At 37.8% G+C, this 21,648-nt stretch overlaps 1 protein-coding gene and 1 pseudogene across 6 annotated transcripts in view; one reads left to right on the forward strand and one right to left on the reverse strand.

Moving 5' to 3' along the window:
• Positions 1-21,648, reverse strand: part of FNIP1 (folliculin interacting protein 1) — a 154,999-nt gene that overhangs the window by 85,023 nt on the left and 48,328 nt on the right. The window contains exon 1 of one of the 6 annotated variants that reach the window (XM_072840907.1): positions 18,106-18,206. The exons of the other annotated variants lie outside the window; for them this stretch is intronic. The gene's annotated coding sequence lies outside the window, so the exon portion shown is untranslated. Of the gene's footprint in view, positions 1-18,105; positions 18,207-21,648 lie in introns of those variants that run through there. 6 annotated transcript variants of the gene reach the window in all.
• LOC140641301 (ATP synthase subunit f, mitochondrial pseudogene) lies at positions 10,361-10,847 on the forward strand (annotated as a pseudogene).

The raw sequence follows: 21,648 nt of genomic DNA on the forward strand, positions 1-21,648 counted from the left end.
GCCCACAATCCATCACTTACAACTCTTGATTGGGTTCCTTCATCTCCTTAAGAGAATCTTAAACCTAACTTCATCGGTGCATCTCACCCCATAACTGGCAACATAAAACATCTTCATTCCAAATTTTTTTTTTTGGATTTTATTTATTTATTCATGAAAGATACAGAGAGAGAGGCAGAACACAGGCAGAGGGAGAAGCAGGCTCCCTGCAGGGAACCTGATGTAGGACTCGATCCCAGGACCCCCGGATCGCAATCTGAGTCAAAGGCAGATGCTCAACCACTGTGCCACCCAGGTGCCCCCTTCATCCCAAATTCTTGACAGTAAATACCATCCTAGTTTTCTCCCGTCTAATTTTTAGTAAATGTCTGTGTTAGGAATTGATTTACTGAACTGTAGTTTGCCATTATGTGAAGGAAACTATAAAAGAATACACCAACATAGAATGAAAACTAGGAAAGAGGTCTTATAGAAACCAGAAAGACGAGCATTTTAGGGAGAAAGAAATACCATGGCAGTCACTAAGAAGCATCCACTAGTTTCAGAAACAAAGAAATCATTGGTGACCATGGCAAGGACACTTCTAAGGAATAAAAAAATACAACGGGTCAGACTGCAGAGGATTGAAGAGTGAATGGGAACAGAGAAAATAGTGAATTTAAGGTAAGTGTCAAGGAAAGAAAGGAATCATGGAGTGACAGCTATTTTATTAAAAAGGATACATCTATCTTTCTTTCTTTCTTCTTTCTTTCTTTCTTTCTTTCTCTCTCTCTCTTTCATCTTTCCCTCCCTTCTTTCCTTCCTTCCTTCCTTCTCTTTTCCTCCCTTCCTCACTCCTTCCCTCCCTCCCTCCCTTCCTGACCAATTTTACCTCAGTGTATCAGTCTTTGGGAGGGGTCATCTCTTTCAAAGTTGTTTTTTCTTTCTTTAAATGAATGTTAAATATGTTAAAATTGTTGCTTCTACCTCATGTTTTTAAAAATTACTTGCAGTTTTTATTAAATAGTTTTCTACTTTAAAAAAAAAGGATACATCTGAATATATTTACATATTGATGACAAAGATTTTGAAGAAGGGAGATGGTGAAGGACAAAGCAAAGCCTCTGAAGAAGTGGAGTTGGATAGCTATAGAGTACAGGTGAAAGGATAAGTCTCCAAAGAAAAGAGAGGACAATCCCTGCACTAGGATGGAAAGAAATGAGGCAAAGATGGACATGGATACAGAAGGAGGTGTAGATATTAAGGTAAAATACTGAGAAAATTCATTCTAAAAGCCCTTAAAGTAGATTGAGAGAAATGAAGGAAAGGTTGTAAAATGGGGAATAGTAGAGAGTAAAAAAGAACAGTGGTAAGGGGAAAAATACACTGACTAGGAAACATAAGGTTTCTGGGTGATGCTGGAAGTCTAAAGGTTTAAAAGACTATAAACATGTACCTGCCACAAACTACACAGTTAGGTTATTTGCTCTAGCGAACACTCCCACTCTTGAACTTGGAACAGACTGAACCAAGGTAAGGATTTTACTTTTTGCTGTTTTTTTATTCTTTTCATTTTGTATATTTTATTTCTTTTTTTAAAAAGGATTTTATTTATTTATTCATGAGAGATACACAGAGAGAGAGAGAGGCAGAGACCCAGGCAGAGGAAGAAGCAGGCTCCACGCAGGGAGCCTGATGTGGGACTCGATCCCAGGTCTCCAGGATCACACCCTGGGCTGTAGGCTGCGCCAAACCGCTGAGCTACCAGGGCTGCCCGTATATTTTATTTCTTTTAAATATTTATTTAAATTCAACGATCCAACATATAACACCCAGTGCTCATCCCATCAAGTGCCCTCCTTAGTGCCCATCACTCAGTCACTCCAGCCCCCCAACCTTCTCCCCTTCTGCAACCCTTTGTTTCCCAGAGTTAGAAGTCTCATGGTTTGTCTAATTTTTCCCCTCTCAGTTCCCTTCCTTTCCTGTATAGTCCCTTTCACTATTTCTTATATTCCACTTATGAGTGAAACCACATGATTGTCTTTCTCTGATTGACTTATTTCACTCAGCATAATGTCCTCCAGTTCCATCCACATCAAAGCAAATGGTGGGTATTCGTCCTTTCTGATGGCTGAGTAAATATATATATATACCACATCTTCTTTATCCATTCATCTGTCAAAGGACATCGTAGCTCCTTCCACACTTTGGCTACTGTGGACATTGCTGCTGTAAATACTGGCGTGCAGATGTTTTACTACATCTGTGTCTTTGGGGTAAATACCCAGTAGTGCAATTCCTGGGTCATGGGGTAGCTCTATTTTTTACTTCTTAAGGAACCTCCACACTGTTTTTCCAGAGTGGCTGTACCATCTTGCATTCCCACCAACAGTGCAAGAGGGTTCCCCTTTCTTCCAAGGTAAGGATTTTGATAGGGAGATGGGACAAAAGCAAATGGGAGTCTTGGAAATAAAGCAAAAAGACTGACAAAAATACAGCTGGAATGACAGCAGTATCTAAGCTATTCAGGTGAGAAAGTGAAGGGGGGAAGGTAGATCAGAAGACAATGGAGGCAGTGAGGTCAAAGTGCTGAAATAACATGAAGAGCTATAGTGGGGAGGCAGGGAGATAAGAAAGATAAAATCATAACCATAAGTAGAATACAAGATTTAAGAGATTAGAAGCAGAATAGTTTCTTTATTCATTTATTCAATACAGATAAATACCTACTATGTGCCAAGCACTGATTAGGACAAGATAAGTAAAAACCTCCTCTGGAAGCAAGAAACACTAGTAGTAAAGGTAAGAAATAAACAGACATGATAATTCCAGAAAAATAGCTGATAAAATAAAGCAAGCAAAATAGGGAATCAATAAACTGTGTGAGATATGGTAGTAAGGGGATGGTGTGTGAGTGAGGTATATTCATTTTGTGCACTGATTGCACAAAATTTTCCAAAAAAGAAAAAAAAAACCTGAAAACATAGGATCTGCTGGATGTGATGCATTTCAACGGACATTGAGCAAGTAGTGGCTGTCATCTCATTCATCCAACACCCTGTGATCGCCAAGACACAAAGAGTAACAGCTAAATCCTTTTGCATCAAAGCAGAAATATTCACAATTCAGCCCTAATCTACCTTTCCAGCTTATGTCACATTACCTATAATATCAACACAGTGATCTTCTCAAAGATGCAAAGATATAGTAGACAATTTCACAATTCTACACCTTTGTACAAGCTAATACTTCTACCAAAATAGCCCCAAACACCATGGCAAAACTCCTATTCATTCTTAAAGATCTAGTTTAAATCTCACCTCCGTGGAAGCCTTTAATTCTGCCAGGAGTTAGTTGCTCACTTCTGAGATTAGACTTACTTTACATTCTAAATCTAATAATATTTTTCACACTGTACTTTATCTGTTTACATGCCAGTTTCTTCCACTATAAAGAAAGTAGGCAAAGCTTACTCATCTTTGAATTCCTAGATCTGAGTACATTAAAGAAGTAAAACTATATAACCCCAAATAAAGGTTAACACTACAGGAACTAGACAAATTGTTTCATGAGTATATAAATTGAATTATCACAGTCCACAATATGAAACAAGTAAACTTTACTTAAAAAACTAAAAATGCATGTCCATCAACTGATGAATAAATTTTAAAAAATGGCAAAAAAAAATATAAAGACAGGGGGCGGGGCAAGATGGCAGAGGAGTAGGGTCCCCAAGTCACCTGTCCCCACCAACTTCCCTAGGTAACTTTCAAACAATCCTGAAAACCTACGAATCTGACCTGAGATTTAAAGAGAGAACAGCTGGAACGCTACGGAGAGAAGAGTTTGCACTTCAAACAAGGTAGGGAGGTGGAAAACAATAAAAAAGAATCAAGTGGAGGAGGAGTCCCGGAGAAACAGGCCCCCAGGACAGGAAAGCCAGTCCGGAGAAGCAGAGGACGTGCACGTGGGGGGAGAGCGCCCCACACCCCGGTGGGCCGAGCTTGGTTAAAGGGCTGGAGTGCGCCCAGCGGGGAGAAGCTGGTCGGTCAGGCAGGGGTTCCAGGCAGAGGGGGCTCGCCCTGCCGCCTTCGGGAGCTGCGGCCCGGGAGCATGATTCCAGCAGTGCAGGCCCCGGAGCCCAGGGCGCCGGGGAAACACCCCAGGATCCTGCGCTCCCCCCCGGGACAGGGAGGAGGGGAGGGCCCAGGACAGCTAGGACGAGGATGCTCCTGCCACCACCGGCACCCCCAAGCTGTGCAGGTAAGTGCCCTCCGCCCCCGGAGCATCCAGGCCAGTGCTGACAGGGAGCTGTGGTAGTTACTGCAGGAGCTGACTCTAGAGCTGGAAGGCTGGTCCCCCACCAGTGCGGTTGTTTCTCCTGGTGTCACCCTGTGCCTGGGACGGAGCAGGGACGCCATGGAACAGGGGCCTCACGGGGAAAACAGCTCCCACTGAGCCATGCACCTGGCAGGGGGCGGGGCAGCTCCCCCAGGTACACACACCTGAGAATCAGCACAGCAAGCCCCTGCCCCAAAGACCAGCTGGAAGGACGGGGAAAAGAGCAAGTTCTTGACCCAGCAGCACTGGAAAGCTCCAAGGGAAGTCAAGGGATTTACAGTATATAGAAAGAATACCCCTGTTTTTTCTTTTTCTTTCCTTTTTCCAGTACAACTTGTCTTTAGCCACTCTGCACTGAGAAAAATGACTAGAAAGACTCACCACAAAACAAAGAATCAGAAACAGTACTCTCTCCCACAGAGTTACAGAATTTGGATTACAATTCGATGTCAGAAAGCCAATTCAGAAGCACAATTACTGGTGGCTCTGGAAAACATAAAGGATTCAAGAGACTTCATGACTACAGAATTTTGATCTAATCAGGCTGAAATTAAAAATCAATTAAATGAGAAGCAATCCAAACCGGAGGTCCTAATGATGAGGGTTAATGAGGAAGAAGAAAGAATGAGTAACATAGAAGACAAGTTGATGGCAAGGAAAGAAGCTGAGGAAAAAAGAGAAAAACAATTAAAAGACCATGAGGAAAGGTTAAGAGAAATAAATGACAGTCTCAGAAGGGAAAATCTACATTTAATTGGGGTTCCAGAGGGTGCCGAGAGGACAGAGGACCAGAAAGCATAGTTGAACAAATCACAGCTGAGAACTTCCCTAATTTGGGGAGGGAAACAGATACTGAGATCCAGGAGATACAGAGGTCCCCCGCTAAAATCAATAAAAACCGTTCAACACCTGGACATTTAATAATGAAACTTGCAAATTCCAAAGAGACACAGAAAATCCTTAAAGCAGCAAGAGACAAGAGATCCCTAACTTATATGGGGAGAAATATTAGATTAACAGCAGACCTCTCCACAGAGACCTGGCAGGCCAGAAAGGGCTGGCAGGATATATTCAGGGTCCTAAATGAGAAGAACATGCAGCCAAGAATATTCTATCTAGCAAGGCTCATTCAGAAGAGAAGGAGAGATAAAGAGCTTCCAAGATAGGAAGAAACTGAAAGAATATGTGACCACCAAACCAGCTTTGCAAGAAATATTAAGGGGGTCTCTATAAAAAAAGAGGAAGTCCAAAAAAATAATCCACAAAAACAGGGACTGAATAGGAATTACGATGACACTAAATTCCTATCTTTCAATAGTTAATTCTGAACGTGAGTGGACTTAATGACCCCATCAAAAGGCGCAGGGTTTCAGACTGGATAAAAAAAGCAAGACCCATCTATTTGCTGTCTACAAGAGACTCATTTTAGACCTAAGGACACCTCCAGCCTGAAAATGAAAGGTTGGAGAACCATTTACCACTCAAATGGTCCTCAAAAGAAAGCAGGGATAGCAATCCTCGTATCAGATAAATTAAAGTTTATGCCAAAGACTGTAGTAAGAGAAGAAGAGGGACACTATATCATACTTAAAGGATCTATCCAACAAGAGGACCTAACAATCATGAATATTTATGCCCCTAATGTGGGAACTGTCAAGTATATCAATCAATCAATAACCAAAGTAAAGACATACTTAGATAATAATACACTAATACTGGGAGACTTCAACACGGAGCTTTCTGCAAATGACAGATCTTCTAAGCACAACATCACCAAAGAAACAAGACCTTTAAATGATACACTGGACCAAATGGTTTTCACATATATTTACAGAACTTTACATCCAAACGCAACTGAATACACATTCTTCTCAAGTGCACATGGAACTTTCTCCAGAATAGACCACAACCTGGGTCACAAATCAGGTCTCAACTGATACCAAAAGACTGGGATTGTCCCCTGCATATTTCCAGACCATAATGCTTTGGAACTTGGAACTCAGTCACAAGAAGAAATATGGAAGAAACTCAAACACGTGGAGGTTAAAGAGCATCCTGCTAAAAAATGAAAGAGTCAACCAGGAAATTAGAGAAGAATTAAAAAGATTCATGGAAACTAATGAGAATGAAGATACAACCATTCAAAATCTTTGGGATACAGCAAAAGCAGTCCTAAGAAGGAAATACATTGCAATACAAGCATCCCTCAAAAAATTGGAAAAAACTCAAATACACAAGCGAACCTCGCACCTAAAGGAACTGGAGAAAGAACAGCAAATAAAACCTACACCAAACAGAAGAAGAGGGTTAATAAAGATTCGAGCAGAACTCAATGAAATAGAGACCAGAACTGTAGAACAGATCAACAAAACCAGGAGTTGGTTCTTTGAAAGAATAAGATAGATAAACCATTAGCCACCCTTATTAAAAACAAAAAAGACTCTAATTAATAAAATCACGAATGAAAAAAGGAGAGATCACAACCAATACCAAGGAAATACAAACGATTTTAAAAACATATTATGAGCACTCTATGCCAATAAATTAGGAAAATTGACAGATTTCTGGAAAACCACAAACTACCAAAACTGGAACAGGAAGAAACAGAAAACCTGAACAGACCAAACACCAGGGAGGAAATTGAAGCAGTCATCAAAAACCTCCCAAGACACAAAAGTCCAGGGCCAGATGGCTTCGCAGGGGAATTCTATTAATCATTTAAAGAAGAAACAATCACCTCAATTCCAGAACCAGACAAAGTCTCCACCAAAAAGGAGAATTATAGGCCAATATCCCTGATGAACAAAGATGCAAAAATTCTAAACAAGATACTAGCCAAGAGGATCCAATAGTATACATTAAGAAGATTATTCACCATGAGCAAGTGGGATTTAGCCCCAGGATACAAGGCTGGTTCAACACCTGTAAAGCAATCAACGTGATAGATCACACCAACAAGAGAAAAAACAAGAACCATATGATCTTCTCAACAGATGCAGAGAAAGCATTTAACAAAATACAGTATCCATTCCTGATCAAAACTATTCAGAGTGTAGGGACAGAAGAAACATTCCACATCATCTTAAAAACCATCTATGAAAAGCCCACAGCAAATATCATTCTCAATGGGGAAGCACTGGGAGCCTTTCCTCTAAGATCAGGAACACGACATGGATATCCACTCTCACCACTGCTATTCAACATTGTATTAGAAGTGCCAGCCTCAGCAATCAGGCAACAAAAAGAAATAAAGGCATTCAAATTGGCAAAGAAGAGGTCAAACTCTCCCTCTTTGCAGATGACATGATACTCTACATAGAAAACCCAAAAGACTCCACCCCAAGATTGCTAGAACTCATACAGCAATTCAGCAGTGTGGCAGGATACAAAATCAATGCACAGAAATCAGTGGCATTTCTACACACTAACAATGAGACTGAAGAAAGAGAAATTAAGGAGTCAATTCCATTTACAGTTGCACCCAAAAGCATAAGATACCTAGCAATAAACCTAAAAGAGGTAAAGGATCTATATCCTAAAAACTACAGAACACTTCTGAAAGAAATTGAGGAAGACACAAAGAGATGGAACAATATTCCATGCTCATGGATTGGAAGAATATTATGAAAATGTCAATGCTACCCAGGGCAATTTACACATTTAATGCAATCTCTATCAAAATACCATGGACTTTGTTCAGAGAATTGGAACAAATTATTTTACGATTTGTGTGGAATCAGAAAAGACCCTGAATAGCCAGGGGAATATTGAAAAAGAAAACCAGAGCTGGGGGCATCACAATGCCAGATTTCAAGTTGTACTACAAAGCTGTGATCATCAAGACAGTGTGGTACTGGCACAAAAACAGACACACAGATCAATGGAACAGAAGAGAGAACCCAGAAATGGCCCCTCAACTCTATTGTCAACTAATATTCGACAAAGTAGGAAAGACTATCCACTGTAAAAAGGACAGTCTCTTCAATAAATGGTCCTGGGAAAATTGGACAGTCACATGCAGAAGAATGAAACTAGACCATTCTCTTACACCAAACACAAAGATAAACTCAAAATGGATGAAAGACCTAATGTAAGACAAGAATCCATCAAAATCCTAGAGGAGAACACAGGCAACACCCTTTTTGAACTTGGCCACAGGAACTTCTTGCAAAAAACATCTATGAAGGCAAGGGAAACAAAAGCAAAAATGAACTATTGAGACTTAAGATAAAAAGCTCCTGCATAGCAAAAGCAACAGTCAACAAAACTAAAAGACAACCTACAGAATGGGAAAAGATATTTGCAAATGACATATCAGATAAAGGGCTAGTATCCAAGATCTATAAAGAACTTATTAAACTCAACAGCAAAGAATCAAACAATCCAATCATGAAATGGGCAAAAGACGAACAAAAATTTCACAGAGGAAGACATAGACACGGCCAACAAGCACATGAGAAAATGCTCCGCATCCCTTGCCATCAGGGAAATACAAATCAAAACCACAATGAGATACCATCTCACACCAGTAAGAATGGTGAAAATTAACAAGACGGGAAACAACAAATGTTGGAGAGGATGTGGAGAAAGGGGAAGAACCCTCTTGCACTGTTGGTAGGAATGTGAACTTGTACAGCCACTCTGGAAAACTGTGGAGGTTCCTCAAAGAGTTAAAAATAGAACTGCCCTACATCCCAGCAATTGCACTGTTGGAGATTTACCCCAAAGATCAGATGCAGTGAAACGGTAGGACACCTGCACCCCGATGTTTACAGCAGCAATGTCCACAATAGCCAAACTGTGGAAGGAGCCTCGGTGTCCATCAAAAGATGAATGGATAAAGAAGCTGTGGTGTATGTATACAATGGAAATACTCACCATTTGCTTCGATGTGGATGGAACTGGAGGCATCATGCTGAAGTACAAACATTATATGATCTCATTCATTTGGGGAATATAAAAAATAGTGAAAGGGAATAGAGGGGAAAGCAGAGAAAATGAGTGGGAAATATCAGTGAGGGTGACAGAACATGAGAGACACCTAACTCTGGGAAAAGAACAAGGGGTGGTGGAAAAAGGAGGTAGTGGGGGATTGGAGTGACTGCATAACAGGCACCGAAGGGGGCACTTGAAGGGATGAGCACTGGGTGTTATGCTATATGTTGGCCAATCGAACTCCAATTAAAAAAAAAAAAATACAAAAAAAAAAGCTGGTTACTTAATTTTTGGGTTTACATTATATACACATATAAATATATATAAAGCCATAAAGCAAATATTATATGGCTATGAAAAGGATAGAAACTACAACACGGATGAACTCTGACAACATAATGCTAAGTGAAAAAAGCCAGATACAAAACAACACATTACCATATGACCCCATTTATATGACCTATCCGGAATAAACAAATCCATTGTGACAGAAAGCAAATTAGTGGCTGCCCAGGAGAGGCTGGGAAATTGGAGAGGGCATTTACAGCAGTAAGTACTGGGTTTCTTTTAAGGGTGATAAAACGTTCTGGAATTAGGCTGTGGTGATGGCTGCAGAATTTTGTGACTCTACTGAAAAACCACTGAGTTGGAAATTTTAAAAAGGTGAATTTTATAGCATGTTTCTCCCAAAGTTATTTAAGCATTTGGGGTTTTTTGTTTTGTCCTTTTTTTTATAAAGATTTTATTTATTTATTCATGAGAGACACAGAGAGAGAGGCAAAGAGACATACACAGAGGGAAAAGCAGGCTCCCCATGGGAAGCCCAATTAGGGACTCGATCCTGGGACCCAGGGATCATGCCCTGAGCTGAAGGCAACCCACTGAGCCACCCAGGTGTCCAGATTTAAACATTTGTAAAGCATTCTCTTTAATTCAAAGTAAGATTGTATGTAAAAATTAAATCCTAAAGTTTCTACAAAAAAGTAGGAGAGTATCTCTATGCAACCTTGTGGTATACAAAGATTTCTTAAATAAGACACAAAAGTTACTAATCATAAAAGAAAAAAATTGGTACACTGAACTATATCACAATTTAAAACCTGTATATAAAAAAAAAGGTCGAGAGTGGACACCCAGGACTCCAAGATGGCTTCGCCCGTACCAGTGAAGGAAAAGAAGCTCATGGAGGTGAAACTAGGAGAGCTGCCAGGCTGGATACTGATGCAGGATTTCACCCCTAAGGGCATTGCTGGAGCATTTCAAAGAGGTTACTACCGGTATTACAACAAGTATATCAATGTGAAGAAAGGGGGCTTTGCTGGGATTTCTATGGTGCTGGCTGCTTATGTGCTTTTCAACTACTGTCATTCTTACAAGGAGCTCAAACATGAACGGCTACGCAAGTACCACTGAAGAGGGCCCAGTGTGGAAGCACATCTGGCATTCCTGACCATGACTTTTGCCTGACATCCTTGAATCCTTCCATTGCTTAATTCACAATTAATATCCAATAAAAGTTGACTGGTAAAAAATAAATAAATAAATAAATAAATAAATAATAAAAGAAAAGGTCTTTAAAAAAAAAAAAAAAAGGCCAGCCAAAAACTGGAAAAAATATCTGAAACATATATAACTGACAAAAGGATTTGTAAACAGCCTGTACAAAGAACTCCTACAAAGCAAAAAAATAATGCAATTTTAAACTGTGATTAAAAGACAGGAGCATTTCACATATGGATATAAGTGAATAATAAATGATCAAAAGCACAAGGAAAAGATGCTATCAGTATCAACCATCAGAGAAATGCAAATTAAAACCCTTCCACAACCACTATAATAACTAAAATTTAAAAGAATACACCAGTTGATGGCAAGAATATGAAGCACTTGGAATTCTCATACATTGATGGTAGGAATGTAAAAGGAATACAATCATTTTGTAAAATTATTTGGCAGCTATGACCCAGCAATTATTCTCATAGATAGCTGACAACAGAAATAAATAAATAAATATTCATAGAAATGTCTTCTCCAGCTTTATTCATCAAAGGAAAAAAATTGGGACAGCTTAAATGTCCATTAATGGGAGAATAGATAAACTATATACACTTCAATACCGAACTACAACTAAAAAATTTCAAGGAATGAACTACTGAAAACACAATAACAAAGATGAACTCGAAAATCTTGAGAAAAAAAATCCAAACACAAAAGCTTACACATCATTAATTTCATGTATATGTAGTTCTAGAACAGGTAAAACTTTCTATGCTGATAGAAATCAAAACAGTGATTAGTCAGAGGTGAGGGGAATGGACTAGGAACATGTATAAAGGAAATTTCTGGAGTAACTGAAATATTCTGGATCTTTATTGGGTTTTAGTTAAATTGGTGTATGTATACATTTTTCAAAATTCATTAAATTGTACACTTCAAATATGCATTTTATGTAAATTGTTCCTCAATTTTTAAAAAGGAGACCATTTAAAAATAACAAAAATAAATTTAAAAATTAAAAAGGAGGGCAGCCCCAGTGGCTCAGCGGTTTAGCGCCGCCTTCAGCCTGAGGTGTGATCCTAGAGACCAGGAATGGAGTCCCACGTCAGGCTCCCTGCATGGAGCCTGCTTCTCCCTCTGCCTGTGTTCTCCGCCTCTCCCTCTCTCTGTGTCTCTCATGAATAAATAAATAAAATCTTTAAAATTAAAAAGGAGAGAACTGTAGGGAAAAAATAACACTGCATGTAAACAAACTATGTATTTAGATTATAGACATCTCATTAAAACATATTAAACATTTACCACACTCAAAGCACAATGCCAGGTGTTGGGAATATTTCTGTCATCACACTCTTTATCTATATATTCTCTGACTTAAAAGCATTCATTCAGCATGAAAAGAAAACAGCACTATGCCATGAGAAGACTGAGTCTAATAGAAAATAAGCAATTTCTCAATGTGATATAGACTATGGCCAAATAACACAATCTAAACAGGAGGTTTACAGAGGGAGGTCTATAAGGATTCACTAAGGAGTAATAATAAATGATACACGATAAATAACAAAAGTTAATACACATTATCTATTGTGTACCAGTTACTGTTCTAAGTGCACTCGCTTATATGTGTTGATTCATTTATTCTTCAAAATATTAATTCATCTGATCTTCGTAACAACTCCATTTCTCTTTCATATGTGAGAAAACTAAGACGGGGAGAGATTAAGTAAACCTGCCCAAAATAACAGTGCTACCTACCAAAAATGGCGAAGCTGGGTTTAGATTCCAGATTATATGTCTCTAGAGCCCAGGATTTTAATGCTTATTCTGTACTATTAATTAAGCAGGAAGTACTACTTAAAGCCAATCATTCTCTTCCCCAAAAGAAGAAAACAGCATGTGTTGTAATTCTTACTGACTCCAGCTCAGGAGTGTGCAGTGAAGTAACAAGCAGAGTTACAAAGGCAGGCTGGTGCCAGATCAAAACTCAAAAGCATTTGGCACAAACACAAAGGAACATCATCATTCATTCAGGTAATCAGTAAACAAGAGTGTTGAACAATAGGTGACAAGATCATTTACGCATTTTAGAAAATCATGTTGACAGAAATTTGGAGGAGCGACAAGAGTGGGAAGTTCAGAGGTAAGAATAATGTTATAAACTGAACCAAAGAACAGCTCTGAAAACAGAAAGAACGGGACAGAGCTAGATATTACTTACAAGAGAGAGAGAGCATCTGAGAGACTGTATACTGGGAATGAGGGAAGAGGATGGCAGACTCCCAGCTTTCCAATATAATGAAAATATATACCATTAACCAAGGTAGAGAATAAAGGAGGGAAGCAAATTTGAGATAGGGGTGTTAACAGTTTAAGGGGCCTGAAACACAGCTGCAGAAAAATATCCTAAAGATTGATGAAAAATTTGTCTGCAGCACATGAGAAAAGTTGAGAGTAGAGTTATTAGACACAGAGTTATTGACACATAGTTGGCAGTGAAATCATTCATGGAAAACAGATAAAGAGAGAAAAGAGGGGTGCTGGGTGGCACAGTCGGCTGGACTCCAACTCTTGTTTTCGGCTCAGGTCATGATCTCAGGGTCCTGGGGTTGAGCCCCATGTTGGCCTTCAAGCTCTACATGGAGTCAGCTTAGGATTCTCTCTTTCTCCCTCTCCCTCTGCCCCTCACACTCATGCTGGCTCTCTCTCTCTCAAATAAATAAATCAAATCTTAAAAAAAAAAAAAAAGAAAAGAAAACAAAGTGAAGAACCAATAAACTAGAATCTTAGGACATGGTAATATTTCCAGGACAGAGAGAAAAGAAACAGAGAAACCAAGGAAGATTAGTAGAGATAGACCATAAGAAAGAAAAGAGAAAACCTATGGTAAAATGTTACTTCAAAAGTCAAGGAAGATTTTTTAAAAATAAGTAAAAGGGCAGCCCCAGTGGCTCAGTGGTTTAGTGCCGCCTTCAGCCCAGGGCCTGATCCTGGAGATCCGGGATCGAGTCCCATGTCAGGCTCCCTGCATGGAGCTGGCTCCTCAGTCTGCCTATGTCTCTGCCTCTCTCTCTCTGTCTCTCTCTCTCTCTGTCTCTTATGAATAAATAAAAAATCTTTAAAAAATAAAAAAATAATAAAAATAAGTAAAAAAAAGGTAAGCAAGAAAAAATGAAGAAAGGAATACTGTGCAGTGCCAAAAGCCATAATTTATAAACACTAAAAGTGTCCAAGGGATTTGACAATGTGGCAATCCTTGGTACTCTTGCAAGAACCATTTCAGAGGCAATGGCAATGGAATGAAGGGAAAAGAGCTGAGAGAGTGAAACAGTGCTATTTGGAAAAATTTCCCTGTGAAATGGGGAGAAAAAGAAATAATGTGATCAAAAAAAAAAAAAAAAAAGAAACAACGTGATCATATAATCCATCTACATTGCAGAGTTTTGAAAGTAAAGGGGGACCCTAAACACACAGGGGTAAATTGAAATTTTCTTGGACAACCAAGGTCTATGGTCATCCCAGACAGGTAGAAGAAGCTACAGGAAGCTTTCTCTAAAGGAAAAAGAAAAGCATACACAGATAAAAGATATACAGATATATCTTCATACATATTTTTATATGTATATATCCTTTCATTTATCTACCTATCTATCCAAAAAAGGGCATATACTTAAATGTATCTATTTATAAACTGATAGGAAAGTGTCAGAGAAACAGTATAAAACAACCAAAAAGAATTGTTGGACTAAGAGCCCAGACAAGTTAGGACACAGTACCCTGGGAAAGGCTAACGAACTATGAAATGCACTTGCTAAGGCAGGTGCCTTAGCACCTTACACTTGATCACTTCTATTTTTTCTAAAAAGTAGAAATCAAGCATGTACTACCTAAATATATATGAAATGTATGACCTGAACTCAGGTACAAGTTGGTTGTGAGAGATAAAGGTCTGACAGAGTCATCAAAGACAATGTGGGAAGATGCTAACCTGAGGGAAAGCATAAGCTAAAGTACTGTCAAGCCAGCCGGGATGAAAATCATCAATCTGTGATAGGACTGATTTTCTGTACTATCACAAGGGAGGCTAGGCCTGGAAGGGACAAAAGTAGACAGTGTATTTAAGAGGAGATTTTCTGAGTAACTGCAATAGAAAAATAGGAACAAGGCTGTCAAGAGTGATATCAAGAAAGAAGGTCTGGACTTACTAGCACAGGAAACACGGTCAGAATGGAGGTGATGGGAGAAAAGGAAGGGGGAAAAAACAAAAAAACAGACATCTTAAGTTAGAGATCAAGTTTATATGAAAGATCAAAGGATATGAAGTTATGGTCAGAATGGGAGGATCCCAGAAAGAGAGCAGAGTGAGCTCATAGTTAGACTCAAGGTCTAGTCAAGAACAGATCAAGGTAGAGAGCAAGAGAAGGCACTGTGAAGTCAGAATGTTAGATGTGTGGGTTGCATAAGATGGTGATACAAAATAATCTGGAAAGAAACACTATCACCTAAATGTCAAAGTTCTTCAAGAATACTAGGGAACCATCTGGTAGAAGATCCTCAGTGGATGGCAACAAAAAAATAGAGCAAACTGTTGTACTATGGCAAAGGCCTCAGAAGAGGTTTTAATGAGAGGCAAGAACAGTCTCCAAGCAATAGTAGGGGCCAAGTTTCTACAGTTAGTGTGCAGTAGAGCGTGGAAAAAGCAGCATACTGTACAGAAAGGGCAAAAGAAGGAATTATGGACTGTAAAGGCAGAAAGGTGGAAAATTGTGAAGAAAGTGAAAACATAAGGAATTCTAAATTGTGCAGAGAAAAGGCACCATAAGCATTATTAGATGGAGAAGGCAAGGTTGGAGACATAAAGAAGGCTCAAGACTTGCAGGGCTCAGATTGTGGGATATGCCTTAGTAAGAACAGAGACAGAACAACACAGCTTTATATTTAAATAGAAATCGTGTGTGAAGTTGACTTGGTCTGACTAGAGAGGTTCTTACCACCAATCACTGTTAGAAAAAGAAAAAGAAAAAGAAAAAGAAAAAGAAAAAGGAAAAAGGAAAAAGGAAAAGGAAGAAAGAAAAAAAGAAGAAAAAGCTAGTCAAAAGTTATCTGGGGGGCAGCCCGGGTGGCTCAGCAGTTTGGCACCTGCCTTTGGCCCAGGGCGTGATCCTGGAGACCTGGGATCTAGTCCCACATCGGGCTCCCTGCATGGAGCCTGCTTCTCCCTCTGCTGTGTCTCTGCCTCTCTCTCTCTCTCTCTGTGTGTCTCTCATGAATGAATAAATAAAATCTTTAAAAAAAAAAAAGTTATCTGGGAAGGGATCTATACTTCTGAGGAGTATCTCTGAAATGGAGGGAGGTTACTGATAAAGCTTTGATTCCCTTTATCTTGCCATGGAAAAAAGTTGTGAATCTTGAAACTTAAAGACACAATTAATTGAAATTTACTAGATAAATCTGTTAGCAAAAAGTTGCCTAACAAACTAATTCTGTTTGAAATATACTTGAAGTTGTGCCTGGGTGGCTGAGTCAGTTAACGGCTCAGGTCATGATCTCACCATCCTGGGATACAGCCCCACATCAGGTTCCCCACTCAGCATGGAATCTGCTTCTCCCTCTCCTTCTGCTCCTCCCCCCACTTGTGTTCTGTCTCTCTCTCAAATAAATTAATAAAATCTAGGGAAAAAAGAAGTATACTAGGGAACATGATATTAAACAACAAGAATAATCCCAAGTGACTCCTTTAATAGGCAATTTTAAATGGTAATAATAACCCTAAATTTATTCATTTTCAAATGAAAGAAGAGAAAGAAAAGCAAAAATGACCTACCTAAAGTCAATGTTCTGGTTAGGCTGGTTGATTGTGCCTCTTTCTTTCACTCCCATCTCTATTTTCCACTGGTATTCACTTTTCACTCAGCACACAAAAAGTATAGCATAATGCATTATTATACCAAAACCTAATCTTCTGATATCTAATCCACCATGCTTTCTACTTCATTGGGTTGCCTCTTTTTGTCAAAATTGAGGACATAACTAAGCCAAATCATGAACAGTGGTAAGGACAGCATCACCATTCACAAAAATTATATACTACAGCAAACCTTCCTTAGTATTAAGCTACTTGGTCAGCTTGATATTAACTTACACATTAGTAAGGAGACAGCTGGGTGGCTCAGTCACAGTAAAGCATCTGCCTTCAGCTCAGGTCATAATCTCAAGGTCCTGGGATCGAGCCCTGAGCTCCAAGACAGGCTCCCTGCTAAACAGGAAGCCTGTTTCTCCCATTCCTCCCTGCTCATGCTCTGTCGCTCTCTCTCCTTCTCTCAAATAAATAAATGAAACCTTTAAAAAATATATACATTAGTAAGAATACTCAGTGATGAACCATAAACTATTTTAACTCTACACAGATGTTATTTATAGTTTATGTCAGCTTATCTGCTCTGCAGGTTTTTTATCTGATACCTTCAAAGAATGCTAATAGAAAATAAACATACTGGAATAGACACTTCCCTTAACACACTGACACTGCAGTTCAGAGACCATGTAAATTCCTGTAACACATTACTGGCTTTTTTTTTTTTTTTTTAAGATTTTATTTATTTATTCATGAGAGACACAGAGAGAGAGAGATAGGCAGAGACACAGGCAGAGAGAGAAGCAGGCTCCATGCAGGAAGCCTGATGTGGGACTCGATCCCGGGACTCTAGGATCACTCCCTGGGCATGAAAGGAGGTGCCCAACTGCTAAGCCACCCAGGCGTCCCATTACTGGCTTTTAAATCAGGGGTAAATCATATATTCTCAATGAGAGCAAGATGGCTTCCAAAGAGGGTTGGGGGAAGGAGACAAAACAATATTAGATATTACAATGGATGTGGCCTTTCAAAGGGCCACAATATACAAGCAAATACCAAGTATATCTGTGGTATTAAAACTTCATTTGATGAGATGGCAATTAAGGAAAAAGATGTCCAAAAAAGGCTTCGTAGGGGTACAATAATGTAAAAAAAGGAAAATACAAAAGGTTGAGAAGCACAAGACTAAATGCTAGTTTGTATTTCAACACATTTAATGATTGTCACACTTAAATGTAATACCTAAATAACTCACCTTTTTTTTTCTATTTAACCAATTCTTTCGCCTCAAGAATTGAGTTTCATAGACTTGTAGAGAAACATGAACAGACCTCTTCTCTTCCTTTACTCCTACTTTCAATTGATCATCCAGACATTTTTCACTTTTACTTAGTTAGCAACAAAGATCTGAGATAATCTCTTAGTGTAGAGTATATTTACCAAACATGAAGATTTTAAATTCATTTATGGAATAATTATTTGCAATGACTACTATATACCTGGTACAATATTAGTTGTTCTTTCTTGAGCCTTATTCACATCAATGTCATCTCACTGAAACGGAAGCATGCAAGGTGATGCAAACTAACACTGGGAAACAATAAAAATCTTATGCTCCTGCAAGAAATAGAGAGAGAGGGCAGCCAAATTTCAAAACCTATGCATGTAGAAACTGCCCCCAGTACTAGAAACTGCCCCCAGTACTAGAAAACATTCTGAGTTTGGTTAAATTAAAAAAAAGAAGAAGAAAGTAAAGGATGAAGGCAAGGCAGTAGAGAGAGAAGAATGCTAGATTAGGCTCCAAAAGATAAGCAGAAAGCCTTCTCAACATAACAACACGCCAAGAAGAGGTCACCAATAGAACCCCAAAGCATAACAGCCAAAAGCACCACATTCAATTGGAGAAATATATCCTGTACATGGGGCAAGTAATCTGAGTATTTTAAAAACCTATAGACAGACTGTGCTTTAGAAAAATTTGCTGGTATGACATAATGACATAATATTCACCATTCCCTCTAAAACACAGTGACCAGGAAAGAAACAGCAATTGAGTGCATATTTAGGTCTTAAGCTAAAAATAAAATGTAACAACACGTACAATTTTTTAAGTTCCTCATTTCAATTAACTTTTTCTATTAAGCTGGAAATCCCAACTGTATCAGACAAAAGAGAACATATGGGCTGTATCAGCAATTCCCAATAATTTCTAGTAAAAGGACACCTTTTTAATATTTAGAAAAATGTGGTAACCAGTAACAGAAAATATGACTGAACGCTACTATGAATTCAATACAGTATTAATCAAAAGAACCTCTATATACTTGTGAAAAAGAGAACTACATATTCATCAATTATTTACTCAGTTTATAAAATATGTTTTTATAAAGTCAAGGACCTAATTCAATAACTACTACAACTCAGGGTTTGAAAGACCTAGTGTAAAGATATATACAAAATTAGAGGAATCATGTATAAAATATATGGGAACCATAAAATACATGTGAAAATTACATTGTAGGAAGTTTTTAAAATACAAAAAATAATTAAGATAAAATACAGACCACTATTCAGAGTATCACTGCATTTCTGCTAGGAGTCACTCATTAAAGAACTGCTTAAAATAAATTTTTCTTTAGCAAACAGGATCATCGGTGACAAGGTACCATTATGGTACTAATTTTCCTTTTCAAAAGAATTCAAACTGGTTTTGTAAATAATGGAAATTCCTCCCAGATTGACAACTTTTTCACCACAAATTTTAGTTTATATTTTGTTTTGGTATTTCATGTTTCAGTATCTTACTAAATACTAAAAGAAGCAACTAAGAAAGATAAGGAATATAATGGAACCTCAATTAATTTCCTGAATGAGTGAATGAGGTTATCATTTTAATTCAGGAAGCTTATATGTCTCTCTCTCTCTGTCTTTTTTAAATTCCAATATACTTAACCCACAGTGTTATACTAGTTTCAGGTGGACAAGAAAGTGATTCAACAATTCCATATATCACCAGTGTTCACCACAATCGCATTCCTTAATGCCCATCACCCATTTCACCCAGGAAGTTACATATTTCTAATTATTTCTCTCTCCAAGGAGAGAAAATTCTCTAACCTGACAGAAAAATAATCCCATGATTTATTTGTTAATCTCAGTTCCAAAGAAATGTGTTATTAGTTTAGGCCTTTTCCTATCCAAAAAGTCTTGATTTTTATATAAGCTGTTTTATCCAATTCTTTTTCTCCAGCTACATATTAATAAACTAAATATAACACTAGATAACCTTTAGCCTGTTTATCTTTAGTCATACTGAACTCCATTATATCCAGAATACTGATGAAACCCTAATGACTGTCATTTACATTTTAAACACAAGTATAATCAGCTACTTGGCTGTAGTAATATCACCATTTAATCAAACTAGATATTTCACAAAAGAAAACAATATAAAGCAAAATATAAACTGTTACCAACATTAAATCTATTTATACTTATCCCCTATTTATACCAACCAAGTCTATTTATACTTATCCCCTATTTATACCAACCAAATCTATTTATACCTATCCCCTAATTTAACATATATAAAGGCATATGTATGAAGTTAAAATTTTACAAAAAGTATTTTCAAAAATTAATAATCTACCATATGAATTCTTGTTGAACTAGAACATCAGTAAGATAAATTTCTAAACCATGAGAGGATATCACGTATCGTATCTACTACCATAGTTGCTTAGTATTTTTCAGCATCACACACACCTAATTGAAATACACCTGACCTATATAGTCTTTAACTTTCAGACATTAATTCTATATGCCTAAGAACTTAGGTATATAGAAAGAAATTGCAATGGAACCCTAGAAGAATGTTAAAACAATTCGAAGGGCCAGTATCCAAATTGTTCCACTGGGTTACACACATTGAAAAAATATTTTTAGACTCCACAGTGGGATTTACTTAAAATACAAGAACAAAGTACCTTAGTCTAAATTCACTGCTAATTCAGATTATTTAATTCAAACTATAAATGACTAATTGGGACACATAGTTAAGATGTTCAGAAAGCATCAAAAATGTTACCAGAAAAATTCAGCCCCATGTCATTAAAGAATAACATTAACTATAAAAATAATTATATTTTGATCAACAAACTAAAATAATGTCGTTTTTAATGTAAATTTTACTTATGAATGTGTATGTGAGATACAAACACAAAAGCCCACTGCTTTCCAAATATGTGCAGTGTTCTTATGTAAACATGAGAAAGAAGAACAGTGAATGACAGAAACAGAATAAGACACAACACTAATGACTAATACACAGTATTTAGAAATTACACGTTTAAACTAATGATTATCGCTTGCTTAAAACATTCTCAGAAGTCCTTCTAATTTATCATTGCAACTTTAAACTACTTTTCAAAAATAAGTATATCTAAAAGTCTCACCATTTAAATTTTTGTTTCAGATATTGTAAAGCAAACTTATCACCAAATTTATAACTACATTTGGGCTGAATCTGATGTTAACAACATTTGAAAATAACATCTTGAGTTAAACTGTACATTAGTGGCATCTCTAGTTGTCTTAATGCAGCTCCACTTTTCAAAATCCCTAAAAACTCCAGTTACACACAACTGCCAACTCAGGTTAATAATAGCAATGAATCATATTCATCTGAAACCACAAGACTGTCAGGTGACATACCAAGAAGTCTGAATTTAATTCAAATAAAAGCCTCTCCATGCTGCAATGAAAAAGGCTTAATCCTAGCAACGGAACCATGGGAGACTGGGAGCCTTTGGGAAATTACTGCCCGTGACAAAATTTATTTTTTACAAAAGGCTCCGTCTATTCAGTCCTTACTGACTGAATTCACAAGCAGTGAATTTCACAAGCAGAATCCTATTCTTTTGTTTCACTGAAGACTTTGGAATTTTTACTGAAGCCAATTATGACTACATTTCCTTTATCTCTTCTACTATAAATATATTTTTTAAAGAAAATCAACCTAAGAAAATCAACCTAAACTGCCC

The sequence above is a fragment of the Canis lupus genome, chromosome 10, assembly GCF_048164855.1.
Source record: "Canis lupus baileyi chromosome 10, mCanLup2.hap1, whole genome shotgun sequence".
NCBI lineage: Eukaryota > Metazoa > Chordata > Mammalia > Carnivora > Canidae > Canis > Canis lupus.